Source organism: Python bivittatus, unplaced genomic scaffold, assembly GCF_059951505.1.
Source record: "Python bivittatus isolate LINGU-HERP-01145 unplaced genomic scaffold, Pbiv_v1 ctg000070_np1212, whole genome shotgun sequence".
NCBI classification, from domain to species: domain Eukaryota; kingdom Metazoa; phylum Chordata; class Lepidosauria; order Squamata; family Pythonidae; genus Python; species Python bivittatus.
The window spans coordinates 50,750,452-50,763,734 of record NW_028277034.1 but is presented as its reverse complement, the minus strand read 5'-3'; the positions used below and the strand labels follow the sequence as shown (position 1 = coordinate 50,763,734).

At 47.7% G+C, this 13,283-nt stretch overlaps 1 protein-coding gene across 1 annotated transcript in view; it reads right to left on the bottom strand.

The window, feature by feature from the left end:
- The window catches only part of CCNI (cyclin I), a 46,532-nt gene extending 33,610 nt beyond the window's left edge, over positions 1-12,922 (bottom strand). Inside the window, exon 1 of the mRNA XM_015887804.3 lies at positions 12,253-12,922. The gene's annotated coding sequence lies outside the window, so the exon portion shown is untranslated. The remainder of the gene's footprint in view (positions 1-12,252) is intronic.
- Positions 12,923-13,283: the final 361 nt, after the last annotated feature.

Here is a 13,283-nt window from a genome sequence, read left to right as displayed (position 1 = left end):
GACTGAAATTGGGTGCTGCGAGTCACAACGTGCCCACGGGCTCCTTGTGGAGCCAAGCTTCCTGCCTCACTCCATTTTTTAATAGATTCTTTGAATTTCAAAAAAGGAACGGGATGGAGCATCTCACAAAGTAAAGCACCACCCCCAAGTTTAACATGATTCCAACCCTGTGTCTGGGACCACAGGGTAGCTTTAGAAAAGCCTGATGCCGTTTGTATTTCTGGAATATTAGTGTTCGGTCACTGGCCATATTCCCCCAGGACAACCATTTTGTGAGAGTGCCCGCAACCCGCTCTTAAAATTCCAAATAGTTGTGGATCCCCAAGTTAGAGAATTGCATTGGATTGAGAAGATCTCATTTCCGATCATAACTGCACTCCGAGCGATGGGACACGTGCATAACCTCGTAGCGGTTCCTAAGAAAATCGCGTGACAGACGTAGAAGGGGTATCTGGCTTGCAGCTAAATTTATGGGGAAGGGTGGCCCTGGGGCTTCCGTTGTGCACCCCGGATTCGTGTTACATCTGAATCGAGGACAGAGATTTCAAGACGATAGAAAAGAGGATGATGTTCGTAACAGGCTGAACAACTCAGCAAGCCGGTCTCTGCCAGATGCGTGGATATCTACAGAGGAGAGGGGAGTGGTGAAACATGATCACAACACAAACGCCATCCTTTACTCACGTGCAACACTTTGGTGTCATTTATAGCTAGCTCAGTGCAGAGTCTTTTACCCTCTTTCGTTGACCAGGGGGTTTCAACCCTTTAAACCAGTGTTTCTCAACCTTGGCAGCTTTCAGATGGGTGGATTTCAACTCCCAGAATTCCCCAGCCAGCCTTGCTGGCTGGGGAATTCTGGGAGTTGAAATCCACACATCGTCAAGTTGCCACGGTGTAGAGAAAAGGTCCACCTTTTAAGCCAATGCCAGAAGGCATTTTTCAGTTCCCCTTGTATTTGCGCCTGCTGACGTTCAACCACAGCAGTGAATCTCCAGCACAAAGAAACAGCTGTGCTTGGGCCTGTCATTACAGTACTCAGGAAACTCAATCAAAAGGTCAATACTTTTGTTGTAAAATACTTTTTTGTCGTGTGTTTAATATAAACACAGCTTTTATTTTCATGCCCATAAATGCTGGTTTCACATAGACAACCTCTATTCATACCGGGAATATAACCAAAGCTGCTAGCAATTGTGTAAACCCACTTTTGGTTACGTGGCAGTGTTGGAGACCAGGGTGCCATATTAAGAACGAGCATATCTTTTGACCCACGTTTCGTTAGATATCAAAATGATGCACTAAAGGAAACCATTTGCAAAAAGGGCTTTCTGCCAGGAGCACAAGCCTAGATGGCTTTTAAAAATAATTGTATGCATTAATGAAGATGGCAAAGAGCCACAGCATAATAGCGAGTGCATAGTTTGTATATGAATTGCCCTGGGTTCAATGCCTGGCACTGCCTCTTTTAAAAGTATCAGATGTGCGAGACAAAGAACGAGACTTCCTTCTTACCAGTCATAATGGTGGCTAATATGAGGCTAGGTGGTCCAAGGATCTGAATTAGTGGTAGGATCTGTACAGTTGGAAAAGACCACCCAGGCCATGAAGTTCAACCCTGTGCTCAGTGTAGGAATCCAGATTTAAACAATCCCAACAGATTGTTGTCCAGCCTCTCTTTGAGTATCACCAATGTCAGGGAATCCACCACCTTCTGGATCACTAGTTCCACTGTCAAACTGCTTTTACTCTTGGGAATTTTTTTCCTAATAGCCCAGGCAAGAAGAATCATGCCAAATTCAAAAATGCAGGGACTAATTCAGGATGCTTCCAAATCCGAAGGAATGCCACATCTTCTAATGGGGATCAGGACATACAGTTATTGGTGGATTTACTGCAATTAAGAGCCGGCCTGCAGGATGCTGTTCCCTTTGGAGAACAGATTGAATATTCCACTGCAAACCACATTACAAAATTCATTATCCAAGTTTGAATGGCCAAGGCACAGTGAAACACTAGCAATGAATCTAAGCCCTCTAATGGGAGCAAGAGATAAGCTGCGTTCTCATGGTCTCAGCAGCACTACCTGACAGTAAACACTACTTAGAGAAGTATTTTTCAAACCTGGCAACTTTAAGATGTGTGGCAACCTTCAACTCCCATGCTGACTAGGGAATTCTGGGAGTTAAAGTTGAAAAATACTGACTTAGAGGAGAGATAGCTGGAGGTTTCTCTGTCATCAAGAACCGCACTCCAGTTGTACATTTTTAAATTAAAGCCAACTATCTGAAAAGTGCCCCAATATCGCAAATCTGAAGGGTTCTGCATTATGGCCCCTGGAAAATTGGAAACCCCGAGGCACAATGTATTTCAGCCAAAACCATCAAAGTCGCATTTATTTTCATCCCACAAAGGCCTCAGTACTCCAGCCCAGGAAAGTTTTGAAAGGTGCAGCATTTTAATCACATTGCTGGGATGCAAGTGAATGCAATGTTAAACGCAGAGCTGCTGCTGGAAAAAAAATCCTCACCCACACATATTATTAGCATTTACTCAGAGATTTATGCCCGTCATTTCTGTCAGCCAATAATGTGCAGTGGAGGAGGAGAAAAAATGTGCAAAGTGTGTGTAAGTGTTATGTGAGGAGGCTGCATTACACGCTTGACAAGGATGCCATTCCAAAGAATAGCCCCACGGCTAGGGTTACATCTAATTCTCCTCTTCATCCAGCTGGTTTGTATAGCACCTCCTTCTCCCACTAATTTCCTCTTCAATCTCTTTGTCTTAATTCGGGGGATGTCACCCAATGAAATTGAACCCTGGAAGAATCAGGACAGACAAAAGGAAATATGTTTTTTACACAATGTGTAATTAAACTTTGGCATTTGCTACCGTGAGATGCGGTGGTGACTACCACCTTGGTTGGCTTCAAAACAGGGTTGGACCAGATTGTAGAAGTCCTGGGGATTATGGTTATTAGCCTTGATGGCAGCATGACTGTGCCTGAAGGCCATCTGCTGGGAGACTGATGGGCTTTCTTGTGCAGGTGGCTGGCCACTAAGAGAACAGACTGCTGGACTAGATGGGCCAAGGAGTCCAACTCAGCATGCCACTGCTTAAGTTCTTATGACATTTCCCTGCCAAAGGCTATGCTTCCATCCATCGGGAGCCACAGGTCAAAAATGGAAGGAGCTCAAGCAAAGAGTATGTAGGCTCAGATAAGGGCAACCTTTCCCCCTCCTCTCTTCCTGACTCTTCTGCTTCTGAAGAGCTTCTTCCCATTAAATACCTGCACTGGTTGTTTGTAGTGGGTTGCAAGAGTTCTTCCAACCTGTGATGGAATGGAATTATGAAGGCCAGGCTCAGGGAGATAAGCATTTTCTTAGCTCGCCGATGGAGCGTGGGAACTACAAGAGGATGAGACTGGCACCTCCCTGAGGAATTCACACTGTTGTGGCTGGCTGACTTGGGAGATGGGGTTTCAGTCTGGGAAGATTCTTGCTAGAGGTTGTAGCTAATAAACATAGCTGAACTGATTTTGCATTGTCTCTTGGAGTTCCTTGGGCTAGGCCTGACACTACCCATTATTCTAGCCCAGCCTTATACTTCATACAACCATAAAATGTAAGGGGTGGAAAAGACCTTGGAGGTCATCTGCAATCCCCTGCCCTATGCAGGAATCCAGTCACTTGACAGTACAGGCAACAATGAACTTCACATAAGTGAGTGGTCTTCTTGGTGGAAGAATCTTTATATATTTTTATTCATTACTAAGAGCTTGTATTTCTGTAACAGACTTAGAGGACCTAGCTTCCCTGTACAGTGAGCATGGAAATGCAAAACATTAACTCCCGAGCAAGCAAGTACTACAACAACAACAAGGCTAACAAGTTTTAAAAGCTTATTTGCAATGCTTTTCTATACCCTAACAGTCAGGTAGCCAAACACCCAGATTTATTCAGCGGGCCAATTTAGATGTCTTAATCCCAGATTAAATAAACCAAACCTGTTGAATCATAACTACCCTAATCCTTTTCCTCACCACTGGACTGCACTCATACAAATGGTGGTGATTACAAAATCAAGCCATCAGTTGTTCAATATACATATGAATGAGCAACACACCAGCATTGTGATACAACTGGAAAAGAAGCAACTGGAATCCTAGCTGCATCAAGAGAAGCATGGTGACAAGATCAAGAGAAGTCATCACTCCTTCCTATTCTTTGAGCATGTCTAGAGATAAGCAACCAAGATGGTAAGGAGCTGGGAAGAAAAAAACTATGAAGAACACCTGAAGGTGATGGATATATTTGGCCTTGGGAAGAGAAGACTACAAGAAGACATGACAGGTGCCTTCGAGTATCTGAAGGCATCATGTAGAAGACAGGGAGACTGTTCAACGTTCCAGAAGACAGGGCAAGAAGGAAGGGAGTTTAAATCACAAGTACATTTCAGATGGACATCAGGAAAACGCTCCTAAGAATAAGAGTTGTTCAGCCATGGAACACACTGCCTCGGGAGATGGTGGACTCCTGTTCACAGAAGGCATTCAAACAGAGGCTGGATGACCATCTGTCATTCCTGCACTGGGTAGGATATCTTGATCTTTAAGATAACTTCCAACCCTTGCATTCTTTGATTCTATAGTTACAGCCCAGGCCCCTCTGACAAAATAAAGCTGTTACATCACTTTGAACAGAATGCGTTTTAATGGCATGGACATGCCTGTGAATTCTGTCCTTCCTTAGAGGTCCATCTCTTCCCACCATAGGCAAAAAGGAGTCCATAAAAGGGTGCCGCAGGGAAGATGGCCAGGAACTCTTTTCCACAGCCATAGACACCCAGACTAGAGATAATAAGTATAGCTTGCAGCTATCCAGATTTCATTTAAACATAAGGAAAAACTTCCTGAATGTAAGAGATATCCAACACAGGGAGGTCATGGGCTTTCCATCTCTGGAGGTCTTTAAGAAAAGGCTAAACAGTCACCTTTCAAGAATAATTTAACTGGCTTTCCTGCACCCTGCAGAAGGTTGGACTAACTGATCTTTGGGGTTCCTTCCCAATGTACAATTCTATGATTCTATGAAAGAGCATAATCCTGGTCAGAGAACGCAACTGCCATCTTTTCAGGAAACAACCTCTCCCTTGGATCCTTAAGATTTGATTTTATGTTGCTTTATTGCTCAAGGAACACTGAGAAGTGTAATATTTTAAACAGATTTCTATGGAAAGCTATATGGAAGTGTCTTTAACTAAAACCCAGACTTAAAAATGGTTTTAAAACAAAATTCAAATACATGCATTCATCTATGAGTTGCACGGTATGCAGATTCACATCTGCACAGCAGCCAGCAGGGAACTGGCTTACATTTAGACTGGAATTATCGTAGATCTAACACCCATAACTCAGCACCACAGGCCATTTTTTAAAGACTGAAAATACAGTTCAGTTGCTACTTAACCAATTCATGGAATGCCGGCAAGAGTTAAGTGGACACACAAGTGCAGATTCGACTGGTCTTCATTTATCCCTAACAGTTCAGCAAATATTTAACAAGGGATTGGAACATTCCCAGACATCAATCAGGTTACCTTGGTTCCTACAAACTTGGCCATAATAGCAAACACCAAGGTATCTGAAGGATCATCTTCTCCACCCAATGTTGGCCCTCAGTACAGATCTATTAGTAAGCCCCCCATTCTGCTGGGGTAGGAGAACGAAGTCCACAAATATTGTTTTTCTGCAGCAGCACCAATGTTATGGAATTCCCTGCCCCTTAACAACTTATCAGCTCTTATTTTGTTAGGCATCAGAAAATTCTTCAAAATCGAACCGTTTAAGAGGGCTTTTGAATCACAGATGTCACCACCTACTCGTCTGGCTTACTGACTTTTATGATTTTTTTCTGTCATTTAACTTGGGACGACTGTTTATTGTGATGTAATTTTACTTGCACCACCAATGTTTTATCATTCAGATTATAACCCGCCGAGAATCTCTTGACTGCAGCAAGTGAAAAACTGCCTGAATGAATAAGTAAGTAACGTATGGAAAGATTAAATATTTTTTCTTGTATTGCTTTACAGCTTTCTGGCAAATGGTCAAAGGATAATCTTTCAAGATATATTTTCATACTTGGCAACATGACTCAGAGACAGCGAACCTTTAGTTCTTCCATCCTATCTCTCTCTCCACATATATACATATTACACACAGTGTGTATGTACATATGTATGTATGTATGTGTGTGTGTGTGTATGTGTGTGTGTGTGTGTGTGTATGTATATATATATATATATATATAGTACACAGATACACATGAAGAAAACATGATTGTCACAAAGATCTTAAGGGAAATCCTTCAAGACAGCAATTAACTCTGTGGCTGCTTTGTGAATTACATTTGATAGGCACCACTACAGACACTCATAAAAAAAAAAAGTAGAGTCCACAGGGATGTTCTCTCTCCAAGGAGATTAAACCCCAAAACACCACAATCCGCTTTATCTTGAAGATGGCAAAAGCTAATGCCAAAAACATAATCCTTGCAGAACTGCTGAAAACCAGAAAGAACCCGGAGAAAAAAGAACTTGTGAATGTCAGTCTTGGAGCAGACCTTGAAAAGTGAAGGGCTCGGCTACCTAGCCTACAGGTTGCTGACTGCTGCAGTGAGTCACCGCAGGAGGCATTTCGGTTGAACAACAAAAGAACAGGCTGTACAATATTTCTGAGTGATTTTGCAGACACTTCACAGCCAGAACTTCTTTTTAACTGAATCTAAAGAATTGGGGTGTTGTAGTAAAGAGATAAGGGCCTCCACTCTATGGGCTGAAGCTTGTTTGCATGACCGGCCCACTTGCCTGAAAGTTCTCTGCTAAGCATCTCCCCCAAACCCCGCACTCCATCATCTCTGGCACAAGTCGTGCCTGCAGATGTCCCAATACTTCCCTCTAAAAGGAGAAAACAGCCAGCTGGTCAAGTTCACTGAAGACTCATTCACTAGAATGTGTCTCTGCTGCAGCACAGAGACGGGGAAAATGGCTGAAACCATTCTCAGGAGGAGGAGCAGGGGCATTAGCTTCGCATCATGTTCTGCTTGAAACGCTCTGGATAGAAGAATAACAGCAATAATGACTCCCCAGGGTCTTCCAGCACTGAGAAAAGGAGTTGCTGAAAAACGCATGATCTCCATCCTTTAAGTCTCCATCTTTGACATCATCTGTCTGAGAAAGCAATGGATCTGAACCTTTACTTGTCCAGCTCACTTTCCATAATGTAGTGAAAATTAGATGAAGGGCATAGCCCTAGGGACTGTAAGCTAAGTTGGTCTCACCCTTTCTAAAGTTGGAGGAAAGCTTCTGACTTTGGAGAGGGGAACTTAACATTAACTTCCAAGGTTGCTCTTTCTAAGACTGAGAAAGCCCTCAAAGGTAGGGTCAATTATCCACTGGTCATCTCTTCTAGTTATCCATTGTCTCTCCAAGGCACCCACCATGAATTTGTCTTAATTTATTCTCCCACACTGCTTATACTGTAGCTCCTAAAGAGTTGCTTTTTCCTAATTCCACTTGACCAGCCCGTTGCCATCAATGCTTAGACCCCAGTAAGTAGTAAATTAGTAAAGTGTTTTGTAGTAGTACAAAGATAATTTGGCAACAGCGTTATCCTTGATAGACTATAGGGAACAAATCCTGTGGCATTTAATGGGGCTACTTTCTGAATAGCCATGTGCAGGATGTAATAATAATAATGGCCTATTTTTCAGGCCTGGTGTGAATATGCCAAGCAAATATACAGGATACACTCAGGAAGCCTGGAATATCATTCAAAGTTTTGTAAAGATACAAGAAAGGGAGAAGGAAAAGACCATTTTTCAACCTAGAAAGGTTTTTATTAAAATATTTTCAGATGTCACAAAAACTAACCCAGTGCTCTGTGCTCAAGGAAATTATAAGCCTCCTATGCAAAATAGGAACTATAACTCATAACTGGCATGGAAGGAATGGAAAATCTTTGGCCAGCTAGCCTGCTTGCTCCTTCCTTCCTTCCTTCCTTCCTTCCTTCCTTCCTTCCTTCCTTCCTTCCTTCCTTCCTTCCTTCCTTCCTTCCTTCATCTCCTCACTGGACAGCTACAACTTCAAAGCACCAGCGGTGGTTCCTAAGGATTCATCCCTCTCATTTTTCCTAAAGGATAAACTGAAGGAGAGGCAACAATGTTGGTAATGGGGCTGGGATTTGAAGGCCCTCCAAACCACTTGGAGCTGTTTTTGAGTTCTAGTGTTTTGAAGCCCTCCTTCTCCAGGACCCCATTTACAGTGGGGCAAAAAAGTATTTAGTCAGCCACCAATTGTGCAAGTTCTCCCACTTAAAAGGATGAGAGAAGCCTGTAATTTTCATCATAGGTATACCTCAACTATGAGAGACAAAATGGGGGAAAAAATCCAGAAAATCACATTGTCTGATTTTTAAAGAATTTGTTTGCAAATCATGGTGGAAAATAAGTATTTGGTCAATATCCAAAGTTCATCTCAATACTTTGTTATATATCCTTTGTTGGCAATGACAGAGGTCAAACGTTTTCTGTAAGTCTTCACAAGGTTTTCACACACTGTTGCTGGTATTTTGGCCCATTCCTCCATGCAGATCTCCTCTAGAGCAGTGATGTTTTGGGGCTGTCGCTGGGCAACACGGACTTTCAACTCCCTCCAAAGGTTTTCCATGGGGTTGAGATCTGGAGACTGGCTAGGCCACTCCAGGACCTTGAAATGCTTCTTACGAAGCCACTCCTTCATTGCCCGGGCAGTGTGTTTGGGATCGTTGTCATGCTGAAAGACCCAGCCACGTTTCATCTTCAATGCCCTTGCTGATGGAAGGAGGTGTTCATTCAAAATCTCACGATACATGGCCCCATTCATTCTTTCCTTTACACGGATCAGTCGTCCTGGTCCCTTTGCAGAAAAACAGCCCCAAAGCATGATGTTTCCACCCCCATGCTTCACAGTAGGTATGGTGTTCTTTGGATGCAACTCAGCATTCTCTCTCCTCCAAACACAACGAGTTGAGTTTAGACCAAAACGTTCTACTTTGGTTTCATCTGACCATATGACATTCTCCCAATCCTCTTCTGGATCATCCAAATGCTCTCTAGCAAACTTCAGACAGGCCCGGACATGTACTGGCTTAAGCAGGGGGACACGTCTGGCACTGCAGGATTTGAGTCCCTGGCAGCGTAGTGTGTTACTGATGGTAGCCTTTGTTACTTTGGTCCCAGCTCTCTGCAGGTCATTCACTAGGTTCCCCCCGTGTGGTTCTGGGATTTTTGCTCACCATTCTTGTGATCATTTTGACCCCACTGGGTGAGATCTTGCATGGAGCCCCAGATCAAGGGAGATTATCAGTGGTCTTGTATGTCTTCCATTTTCTAATTATTGCTCCCACAGTTGATTTCTTCACACCAAGCTGCTTGCCTATTGCAGATTCACTCTTCCCAGCCTGGTGCAGGTCTACAATTTTGTTTCTGGTGTCCTTCGACAGCTCTTTGGTCTTGCCCATAGTCGAGTTTGGAGTGTGACTGTTTGAGGTTGTGGACAGGTGTCTTTTATACTGATAACAAGGTCAAACAGGTGCCATTACTACAGGTAACGAGTGGAGGACAGAGGAGCCTCTTAAAGAAGTAGTTACAGGTCTCTGAGAGCCAGACATCTTGTTTGTAGGTGACCAAATACTTATTTTCCACCATGATTTGCAAATATATTCTTTAAAAATCAGACAATGTGATTTTCTGGATTTTTTTCCCCATTTTGTCTCTCATAGTTGAGGTATACCTATGATGAAAATTACAGGCCTCTCTCATCTCATTTAAGTGGGAGAACTTGCACAATTGGTGGCTGACTAAATACTTTTTTGCCCCACTGTATGTCTGTGGGAAGCCCTTCTGGAAGGGGAGGCTTTATCCAAGGATATCACCTGACACCTCCTCCCCACACACACCCTTAGCCCAGAAGCTTGAGAAAGGATCCTCCTCTGCACCCTTGGCCTACACCATCACCCCTTGTCCACCTCTGTTTGCAATGCTGGACAATGAAACTGGGACCTTTCATATAGAAATCACACACTCTTACAACATGCTCCCCTTCTCTTGCTTTGCACAAGATAGTCAGCAATGTTTACCATTTTGCATAATTTATTCTGATGCTGCCAGTCACAGGAAGGAAGTTCTGCTGCGTTCTCAGTTTCATCACCAAATACTAATATTTAGTCATCATCCGTGTTTCTGAGATTTCAACAGGCCTTTTCAAGGAACTTCTCCTATATAAGTGCCAGAAACTTGGGGCAAGGGAGTTGTTAGTGAATTCAAAGAATCACAGAGAATTTTATCCCATGGACAAAGCGCATTTTGTGCTTTTCCTACTCTTGTGGCGAATGCAGCACTCTCCAAAGTGATTTCATCTGTCTGTGCTGTCCTTTTCCTCAGCGAAGCGTTAACTTTGCAAGAATTGGTGCAAACCAGGGCCCACTGCAAATGCTTCAGGGCAAACTTGCATCTGCTCTTCCCTCTCCTCCAACGACATGCCAAAAAGTAAGCAAGTCACATTAAATAATCATTTGGCACCCGAGGATCAGTTCTGGCAACGGGCCCCCCGCACCGGCCAGGACATTCTTTTTTTAGTTGATATTTGGCTGAGGCGCAGGCATGTCCCTCAACGCCGGTGAAACAGGATCTCCAGCCCGGCGCAGATCCAGGCAGAGCGTGGGCACTGGTCCCTCCAGCCCCTGACACACCCCTCTCCGCCCGCCCTCTGTAACCTTATGCCACAACCGTGTCCCGAGCTCCTAGCGCAGGGCACCTTCGCGAGGACGCCAAGCAAACGTCCTTGGCGCTTGGCTAGTTGCAAAGTACTGTGGACCAGATTTCAGGCCTTGGCAACCCCCGTTTCCTTGGCGATGCCGAAGCAGAGCCGCCGTTCATCCACGGCCCGGGCCGCCCGGGCGACCGCTGCAGCGGGGGCGCACCCGACCCGCGAAGCGCAGCCCCGAGCGGTTCTTCGCAAGGCTCCGCCAGCCCGTGACGTCAGCGAGGGACCGGGCAGCCGCGCGCTGGACGTAAACACGGGCTGGCCGAGAAGGAAGCGGGTCTCGGCGGCGGCGGCGGCGGGGCGGGGGCTGAAAGCGGAATTCAAAGCGCCCCCTTGGCGGAGGCACCGTGTTTTAATGACGTCGTCCCCCTGCACAGCTCTACGGGAAGGCGCCTGAACGGCCTTGGTGCAGAATGATCCTGGGATCCTCACAGGCAGCCAAACCGAGCACAGCGCACCGAACTCGGTTTTTTCCAAAAAAAGGCATTTGAGGGAAGAGACCCAAGGGTCACCTCTGCACAGTGGCTTTTGCACCGTCACCTTTGCACCGTCACCTTTGCCCCTTTGCACCGTCACCTTGGCACAGTCGCCAGCCCCATGCAATTCACTCCGGGGCTCTGCTTGCTCCCAAACAGGCCCGCTGAAATCCCTCGGCCCCGCCGTTTTTCCGGCTCCAACCGTGCAAACTGAAATAAATCCTGGCGGATGCATTAGCCACCTTTCGCGACGCGTTTGCCAGCACCTCCCGCCGGTCGTTTCTAGGGCAAAGCTCGGGGCTGGCGCACAATAGGGCAGCCCCGGGTCCCCGCATGCAAGAGGTAAACAACGCCGCCGCAAGCAAGGCTTTAGCCCCAGCCCTACTTAAAAGGGCCTCTCCAACCACGGAAGGAACCGGGCGTCGCGCAAGTGCATTTTGCGGCCCCCTTTCCCAGAAAAGCAACGGGCGGGAAACGTGGATTTCATCGACAAGAAAGCCACGGTCCTGCGGGAACGGTCGCAACGAGGCGCCCGAAGTTGAACGGCGGCCTCTTGGCGTGCGCGGATCCCGGGGGGAAATGCAGGCCCGAACCAGAAGGAGCATTCAAGGCCGGCGAGCAGCGCGCGACTCAGAATGACAGGACGAAGAAACTGCATTTCGCAGACCGAAGCATCGCTCCGGACTGTCCCCGGACTGGACTGGCCGACGGCCTCATCTGCAAACCGCTCTGAAACTAAGTAAATCAAGCGACCCCCCCCCTTTTTTTTAAGTAAAAGCCTATGTTGTTATCGAAGCTGTAGCGCTCCACGGCAGGAAGGCGAACCACCCGCTTAGGCGAATATTTCGGAGGGGTCCAAGTTGCAAAAAAAAAAAGAAGTCCCAACACAACAGCTCCGTCCGTGTGCAATGCTCACCTTCTCCCCTGCAAAGCTGTAAAAATCTCCGCTGCAATTGGCCGGCATTCGGTCCATTAAAACAGCATGATTGTGGCTCCCACCAAGGCCGAAGCTGGCTTGCTTCTTTGTTAGTTTCCTGCTCGCTCCATCTTAGAGAGCGGGGGGAGAGAGGCGGCTGCGGGGTTCATTTCGCCAGGGTGGGGGGCGGGGAGGGGGCGCGTAGTTGTCGTTTGGGGCGGGCGGAGGCAGGCAGGCAGGCAGGCAGCGAGGTCTCGGGGCGAGCGCAGCTCCCACCGGCCGGGAGAGTTGGGGACGCGGCGCTTGGGGTTGGAACTGCCGCTGCTGCTGCTGCTGCTGCTGCTGCTGCCGCCGCCGCCGCTGCCCGGAGCGAGAGCAAAGCGCTGCCCGAAAGTGGGAGAGAAAAGAAAAGGGGGAAAAGAGGGAAGGGAAAAGGGGCGGAAAGCGAAAACAAGAGGCAGAGAGAGCGGAGCGCAGAGCCAGCCGCTTCCCGGGGGGAGCAGGGGAGGGAAAGAAGAGCCGGCAGCGGGCGGCCGAGCCTCCTCCCCCGCCGGGGAGCTGCTGCCGCCGCTGCTCCTCCTCCTCCTCCTCCTGCGCGCACAAGGCGCCGCCGCCGAGCGAGCGAGCGAGCGGAGGAGGGAAGAGGAAGGCCGGCGCGCGGGCCCGGGCGAGGGGCAGGCGGAGCGCGCGCGCCTCCCTCCCCGGCCGCCGGGAGGGAGCGCGGCTGCGGCCCGAGCCCCGCGCCCCGGACGGCGGGAGCTGTGGCCGCGCGCGTCTGGAGGCAGGGGCTCGAGCGAGGGGGACGCCGCCGAGTTTGGCCGGGGAGGGGGCCGGAGAGGAGGGGAGGGGGCGGATCAAAAGACGCGGCCCCGGTTGTGGGCCGGGGGAGCGTCTCTCCGCCGCTCCTCTCGGGATGCGGGGGAAGGAGGCGCGGACACGGCGCGTGGCAGTCGCTGCCGGGCTTTAAAGGCGCGAGCGTCTCCGGTCAGGGTGGCCCCTCCGTGTTCAGGCGCGGACTGGGGTCGTTGCTC